A 9,397-nucleotide genomic window follows, 5' to 3' on the forward strand; every position below is an offset into this window, starting at 1 on the left:
GTTAGATGGTGATAAAATCTGTAACATGCTTAAGACGGCTCTATACATCTTTACAAGACTAAAACCAGTCGCTATTTGTCAATATCGTGAATCCAATTAGCTTCATAACTTCTTACCGCATTATAATGATTCGAATTGAACTACCCAAAGCGGTCCCATTCTGCTTGTTTACAATTGCCTCGTTGTTCGTTGTTCACCATCAATGGGGTATAGATAGCAAATAGTGAGAAAATGATATTTGATAGAAACGTTAAATAATAGGGTAACGGCTCCCTATTTCATCTGAGCTCCTATTTCCATCTCATCCCTTCACCTCATTACTTTGAACATGAATAATATTTTACAACCTACCTGAATCAAACTGTGAAATGTTTTAAAATGATTATAAAAGCTATTGTCACACTTTCCTATTGAAAGAAATGATTTTAAGTTCTTCGTTTATCTATGTATATATATATATATATATATATATATATATATATATATATATATATATATATATATATATATATATATATATATATATATATATATATATATATATATATATATATATATATCAGTTCAAATTGGTTCAAAATTTTAATATAAATGTTTGTCAGTGTTCATAATCAATTATCTACATAAAAGATTTCCACTTTAACTTGTGATTTGTCCGTTGATTAATAATAATACAATGAAAAACGGCAAAAGAATCGCTGCAATCAAATACTAATAGATACTCAGAGAGAAAAGTCTAATTTTTCACTTCTCACTTTCTATGAACTTGTACAAATCTGTATCAAATTTAGGAAATCTGTATAAAATCTGCACTTTGATTTAAATCAGTATGTGAACGCAAAAATCTATACAATACAAATAAATCTGTATAAATGGCATCTCTGGCTCTACACTTTGTTTAAAGAAGGGCTAATGAATAAATAGTAACAATTACATTTTGGTTTTTATTTAAAGTTCACCAAATTAACTTTACAGTAAAGTTTTAAATACAAAGCGAAAGGTAACGGAAACGACCGAAAAATTTTTAAACGTTGAAATGATTTCAAACTGATTCTAATAATATCGTATGTTGTCTCATAGTTGCCATTAGGCCGTTTTTAAGAAGAACTCTGACATTTTGAACCTGAGAGTGTAAGGGCATATTCAGTAGTGTTTTAGTTCTAGATGCATAATTTATGCCAGTTACAAAATTTAAATCTGGATTTTAAAACAAGAAAAACTGGCAGCCCCAGCAGTGTTTTACTCGTGTTTCAAATATACAAAAAATAGAACGACATCGTAGACCAGTTTTAAGTTTGACAGTAGAACTGGTCAAATAAATAAAACTAAAACGGATTGTTGGGGATACGTTTGTTTCAGTTTCATTTACATTATAGACCACCCATATGAATCTTGCAGCTGCTGAATTTGCTCTAATAGTGGAATATTTTGTTTTGATTGCTGTCGCCATTGCTAATTTATACACTCAGAAAAATATTATGGTAACAGTTACTATATAGAGGGCCAACCTGACCATGCGAGTATAGTGGTTTTCAGCCGACTATTAAATCAGATGATTTCAACAATAGTCAAGTTCATGTTTACTATAAACGGTATCGGCTCTAGAATAGTAATATTGAACAGTATATTGTATGAATAACTAATACGATTGAGATGGTTAGGCTAATCATGACCGAATCTTTATTTACATTGTAGTTTTCGCTATAACCAGAGCCATGGTATTTTTAACATTTCACTTCTACACTGAGCAAAATACCATAGTAACCGTAGCCTGTTTTCTATTGTCATTTCAACTATAAGCTTAAATAGTAGCAACAATCATGATATATGACTATTCACCATCTGTATTGTATAAATTACTAGACAACAAAGACTACGACTTGACTAAACTATTTGTATTTATGACTTTTCTGGCATGGTCATCCTGACAATGGTGGTCATCTCAAATATAAGAACAAATAGTTAAAATCACAATTTCTAGTAAGGTGAAATTGCTCACGAGCCTTGATATATATGAAGAGCTAAATAGTTATCGCTACCATGTAATGTCCACAGTATAATAATGTTACCATAAATAGATACATGGTTTAAAAGAAATTATGAAGTTTGAAAACACTATTCATGTAGTCCATATCAACAGAATTTATGTAGTAAGCACATTATCGTATAGTGTTTTTTAACCGACTATGTTTTTCATTTGTGCTGACTATACAAATTGTCAATAAACGGATGTACTTTGTTATTGTCACATAAAATTACAATACAGGAGACAATTTCGTAACACATCAGTGATTGATTTAAAAAAAATGTATATTGTGACTTACATTGTGCAATTTGGAAGGTCTTGCAGGTGAGTACATTTTGTAGCCTTACTAGTTTCCGTCGTTCAAATTATTTTTTTCAACAATTGCTGGTAACGGCTGTTTTCTAGTGAAATCGACGTCCTTTATAATTTTTATTATTCGTTATCGGTCTCTGTAGAAACAACATCAAGCGATTGATGAAAACGACGAACATCATCCGATTCCCGGATTCAAATCGCTCGAATCCGACGGAAAAAATAACAATATATGGCAGTTGGGTATTGAGGTTTGCATCTGGATTTGGCTAATAATTTCTTCCATGCTGCCCATTTCTGCTTCAGGAAAAACTTCACCGAACAGAGCCTGGGATCAACAGTTGCAACCAAGCAATGCTGCTCCGTGTCTACGTTGATAATCAATATTTCACCAGGCACATCATCATTTGATTTGATGCAAAAATAAAATAGAATTCAATGAAACTATTTTGTTGTTCTTGTTCTAGAATTCAAATTCATAAAACTTTTTAACATTAGCTCATGTTCTGCTGATCTTCAGCATTGTTGAATCAACCACTGCCTTTAGTTTCGAAATAACTAGAAGTGAAATGTTAAAAATACAATGGCTCTGGTTATAGCGAAAACTACAATGTAAATAAAGATTCGGTCATGGTTAGCATAACCATCTCAATCGTATTAGTTATTCATACAATATACTGTTCAATATTACTATTCTAGAGCCGATACCATTTATAGTAAACATGAACTTGACTATTGTTGAAATCATCTGATTTAATAGTCGGCTGAAAACCACTATACTCGCATGGTCAGGTTGACCCTCTATATAGTAACTGTTACCATAATATTTTTCTGAGTGTAGTTATTTCGAAACTAAAGGCAGTGGTTGATTCAACAATGCTGAAGATCAGCAGAACATGAGCTAATGTTAAAAAGTTTTATGAATTTGAATTCTAGAACAAGAACAACAAAATAGTTTCATGGAATTTTATTTTATTTTCACATCATATTAAATGATGACATGCCTAGTGAAATGTTGAATAGCAACGTGGACACTGAGGAGCATTGTTTGGTAGCAGCAGTTGATCAAAGGCTCTGATGTCCGGTGGATTTTTTCCTGAAGCAGGAATGAGCAGCATGAAAGAAATTAATAGCCAAGTCCAGATGTAAACCTCGTTACCCACCTGCGATATGTTGGATGTTATTTCTACAGCGACCGATAATGAATAATAAATCGTATACGAGACGTTGATTTCACTGGAAAACGTAGCCGTTGCCGGAAAAATGGTTGAAAAATTGAATTTCAATGACGGAAACTATTAAGGCTACAAACTTTACTCACCTGCAAGACCTACCAAATTACACAAAGTCATCATATAAAATATTTTTTTCATATCAATCACTGATGTGTTACCCACGTACGAAATTTTCTGTTATATTGTAACTTTATGTGACAATAACATAGAACATTCGTTTATTGACAATTTGTATAGTCAGCACAAATGAAATACATAGTCGGTTAAAAAACAAAAAATACACGATAATGTGATTACTACATAAATTCTGTTGATATGGACTACATGAATAGTGTTTTCAAACTTCATAATCGTCTATCAAACCATGTATCTATTTATGGTAACATTATTATACTGTGAACAAATTCACATGGTAGCAATAACTATTTCGCTTCTCATATATCAAGGCTCAAGAGCAATTTCACCTTATTAGAAATTGTGAGTTTAACTATTTGTTCTTATATTTGAGATGACTACCATTGTCAGTATGACCATGCCAGAAAAGGCATAAATACAAATAGTTTAGTCAAGTCGTAGTCTTTGTTGTCTAGTAATTTATACAATACAGATGGTGAATAGTCATATATCATGCTCTTTGCTACTATTTTAGCGTATAGTAGAAATGACAATGAAAAACAGTTTGCGGTTACTATGGTTCTTTTCTCAGTGTAGGATGAATAAAGGACCAACGATAGGATGGATGAAAATCCATTGAGATGGAATTAGGAGCAGAGTAGTGAACGCATCATAAGTGTTTTTAGTTGTTTTATGAATATTAGTTAAATTTTCAAGAAATGTGAATCAATTCTCAACGTGGAGCAAGGCGAATGAAGCAGTAATATGAAATAGTTATAGTGATTTTAGTGGCTAAATCGGGGTTTGAAGGCGACGTCCTTACAAATGAGATGAAATAGGGAGCCCTTACCCTATGTTGTTTTCTCACTGAATTTGGGAAAAACAGATTTATTTTTTGTTACACACACACACACACACACTTCATTTTTGGTTACAAGCTGTGCCAAAACTTTTGTTACCTCGTTGACAGATCTACGATTTTTCTTTTCGCTTATCTTGTGTTGTAAGATCATTACAGATACCTTTTTGGAGAGAAAATACATGAAACTATTTTATCATTTCAATTTTGATTACTCACGCAAAGAAAAAAATTGTAAATATAACCAAATTTGGGTTTTACGCAACGATTTTTTTTGTTAAAATAGTGACAAAAGAAAATCTGGTTTAATATAGAAAACATTGCTGCTTGAAACTACAAAACATGATAATCAATCTTACTCAATGTGTTAGTTTGTTTCAAACGACATTTTGATAAAAACAACAAATATTTCACTTGTGCGTTCCTTCCAATTTATTGACAAACAATTTCACAGTGAATTCAATTTGAAAAATTTGTTATGAATGAACGAACTTCAGATAAAGTTAAGAATTCTTGCGCTTCAAAATCACAAACATTCCAGTTGAAATAAATGACCTAAAATATAGCTATTTTAACTAACGCTAATGTTTGTTGAAATCATACATTTTTGTTTGTTTTTAAGAATAAAATGATTTCTTTCAAACTAATTTACAAGGTTATATTTTATACTATTTTTATTTCGATTTAAATTGGTTAAAAATTTTCTAAAACACGATTATCTTGAATTTTGGAATTTTTTGAGACATTTGATCGTTTCGTCATTCCCGTTGCTACACCATCGAGTAATTCACATACCGCCGTCAAGCCCTGTTTTTTTTTATTGTATCCAAACGGTTCGGTGCTCCATCAGTCCGGTCAAAATAGAGAACCTGTATCAAATATTTTTTGTACAGAAAATGTGTTATATAATGTTATGCAAATTTCTAAAATATACTTAATTATCAATACATACACTTGAATTGTTGGAACCCCTCAGAAAATGAAAGAAGCAGATCAAATTTTACTCATGAAACGCGTACAAACTTTTTCCGCGGGAGACAAAAATGCTATGGTTTATACGCGCGAGAAAAAATTGTTCTTTTTTTTCTGGTTTATATGAAATGGTAACTAACATGGTTCATATAAACAGTAAACTTAGTTATATCATCACACAAATAACATCGTAGATAAATTGAACCAAGTTTTTTCTTGATATAAAGGTATAGCAGGATTGAGTCAACGAGGACATTGCCGATAACATTAACTCAACTTTGGTTGATATGTAAAAAATAGTCAGTTTATTTCAACAATAAACTCAGCCGGAACAAATATGTTTTTGGTTTGGTTAGACTAAAATTTTTATTCAAATCAAACAGAGATCATTGTTTTTGCTGAAGAGAGAAATTGGCTTGTAACAATCATATTCCAGCTTGAAATGAATATAAATCAAATTTGAAAATCTACTAACTGTTTTGTTATTTTAAACATGCTCAATTTCTCTGCGTGCTGTTATGAATAAATCTTGGACCAAGTAAAATGAAAATTTACTTATCACATTTGATTAAATAAATGCTACAGCGAAGACAAACTAATGTATTTTGAATAATAAAATAATCATATTTATTAAAAAATATCTAGTTTAAATTTAGTTTGCAAAGCTGATTAATAAACATATAGTCCTGTCCTAGGGTTTTACACGATGAAAATACAAATTACCTGCTGATGATATAAGCAAATACAAATTCTTTGTATTTGATGTAAGCCCATCATTGACAGCTATCAATGATTTGTTTACCCTTGAATGTATAGAAATTCACCATTTCAGACCGAAAGAACGGAAAAAAATACCTATCAGGAAATTGTTTACTCTGGAGCGTTTGCCAACGAAAAAATATACCTATACATATTTGAAAACAAAATCCAATAACTTGGGCGGATACGACTGAACATGAACATGAACATTAACGATGATATATAAAACCAAAGTGTTGCATTTTTAAGCGGTTCCTGCAACATCACCGGAATCTGTTGAAAGCTTTTTTTGTTATAATAATACAATACAATACATTTCCTAATTTTCCAATTTGTTGAAACGGTTTGTTATTGTTTTTTTTCTGAAAATTTAAAGTGAAAACTGTGTGTTGTCTAAAAATGAAAAGAAATTATATCGATTTTATTCAATCCGAAGAACATTCAGCCAGCAGGTATGTACCCTAATATATAGAAAAATAAGACAAAATTAGGTTAAAGTCGGGTATAAATAAACGATGTATATAAAAAAAGAAAAATAAGAATGAAGCATCCCTTGAGACCTTCTCACTCTTCCTTAAAACAAGTCCAGGCTCGATGCTTCATTCAAAATGGTTCAGCAATTCTACCATTCCACCACATTCTACAGAACTAATTGAATGTATAGAAATTGCCCGTGGTCTTTTTCAACTGACTGCCAACAGAACAAACAAGTCAATTTTTCAAAAACCTTTGTTTGCAGAAATGAGTCGGTGGAAAAAGTCTATGGAAAAATTCCATACGACCATTGTGAACAGGAAAACAAAAAAGGTACAAAACCAACGTCGGAAATGTTTCTGCACGTTTTAGCAAGCATAACTACAAGTGAAAATGGAAAATATTAATAGATATTTACGTGAAGAGATCTTTGTTCATTATTTAAATTTTTGATTGAAGGATTTTTTGAATATACTAAATATGAAACATCGAATATGAACTATCATTTCGATCTTGTGATCAACTCACAAGTATATGAGAGTATTATGTTCGTGCAAAAATATCAGCTTTAAATTCTCACAAATCTCGGTTGATTTTTCAGAAGGCCGTAAGAGCAAGTGATAGTTTCTCTTTGTTTACTTTCTTTTTCGATTATTGTGATGTGATTATCTTGGATTTCACAGTTCTGTTTGAAAGTCGAAAGCTTCGGTTATCATTTTATGCAACAAGTTGTGTGATAAACATGGAAACCTCTTGGTAATTATTAAAAGAGAAAATAAACAAAGAGAAACTGCCAACTTGGAACATAGCTGTCATTCCAAACGAACAGTTGTCGTCACTCTGGTTACAGTCACTCTATGATTTATCTGTGCGACTGGCATAGCTGGCCCAAATACAAATAATAATACCCCTAAGTCCCATATAAACGAATCGCCAATGTTTGGTTCACACCACAAACGAATTTCCAGACATGACAGTCACGATCTTTTTTTGGCGCACATCTACGGTCCTCCGTGAAACTGGCACCAATGGTGATAAATTGGTTGCACTGCTGAGTTCCCATCATACATTCATAATGCAAATGTCAAACCGTGAGAACCCTTTCGATTCGGTAGCTCATTTGAGATTTTATGGCACACTTTGGTTGAAACGATAACAATGCAATTAATCTCGCGCTCCGCCAAGCGGTGAGTGCGGTCATTTCAGAAGGTACCGGGAACGAACCACATTTTTCAAAAATATTTATAAGCACATACATGTCTTTATTATTTATCTTTGTTCACACCATGAACAAGTAAGCCTAGCAAATATCTCCCTTTCGTTGCGATAGTGTGAAAATGTGAAAGGAGATCGTTTCTGGCAACGCTTTATGCTAGTTACTACGGTGCAAAACAAACTTGTTTGTTTATCGTTGCTCTATTATACTCTATTATTGCGTTTACAATTGTATGGCATATCAAGTGATATCGCACATGATATCACAGACTAACAGACAGGACACTCAAATTAGATTCTTCAATCATTTTAACGGTCATTTCGAATATTCCTTTAGTTTGGACAGTACTCGCATATGGCATGATGGCGCCACGTTACCCTATCAAAAACATCCTGACTGTTATCTAGACTGTGTTTATTTTTGTCGTGAATACGACTTACTTTACTATGGGGCGCCTTTTCGAAATTAGCCATATGGAAGAATGGGCAGAACTTAATCGTGAATATCTCGACTTGTATTAATGGTAGCAACATAATTCTTTCACCATTTCATCAAAAATATGATCAGGAATTCAGGATAATATTTTGATCAGTGTGCGATAACCACAAACAACTCAAAAATTAAGTTTTCTTAAAATTTGAAAACAACGCGGAAAACACCTTACTTTCGCTTGGGTTTTTCGCGCAAGGACGACGATTTTGAGGTAGTCAGGCACATATCTTCAACTGAATGCGTATAAAAGGGGAACCGTGGTCAAAAATCGATCATTTCTTTTCGTGCGTTCGATGGAAGCAGACGTCGTGGGAGTGGAATCATCAACCAGCAGCGACGGACCAAATTGAGTTCCTCAATTTGGTCCTTGTGAATGCTAGAACAGAATCCCTACAGCATATTGATAATTTCTTTCAATAAATTATGCAAATCCGAAATGAAATAATCGACAATAAAATTCTGTATGTGGCTATTTTTATAGCCGTTAGGACCGCCCATTAGTGAAAAAGCTACAAACGAAATCACATAAAAGGAAATCTCTTAACAAAAATTCAATCAGTTTGGATTCAATCACCACTGCGAGCAGATGTGTTTTGTGTCGTCTGCACGCTTTCGACAACAGCGATTACGTCACAGTTGCCAGTCATTAGCAGTGGGAAAAAAACAACGGTGGAGAGCATTGCACAATATCAGCCGTTCTAATGGCTCTAAAAGTTTTCTAAAGAACTATTAGGATTTGTTGTTCGCAAATCGTAGGGAAATATCCTCAGTTTACTGCAAATCAAGAATAGTTTGCTTAGATTTGTGCGCTTTCGCTGTGTGAAATTCACAGTAATCGAGATCATGTGAAGCCTTTTTTTGCAAAAAAATGTTTTAGAGTTTAATGTCGTAGAGAATTACGCAATTTGACTCTTCTGAATGCTGGAAACGAATCCCTA

Source organism: Malaya genurostris, chromosome 2 (genome assembly GCF_030247185.1).
Source record: "Malaya genurostris strain Urasoe2022 chromosome 2, Malgen_1.1, whole genome shotgun sequence".
Lineage (NCBI taxonomy): Eukaryota > Metazoa > Arthropoda > Insecta > Diptera > Culicidae > Malaya > Malaya genurostris.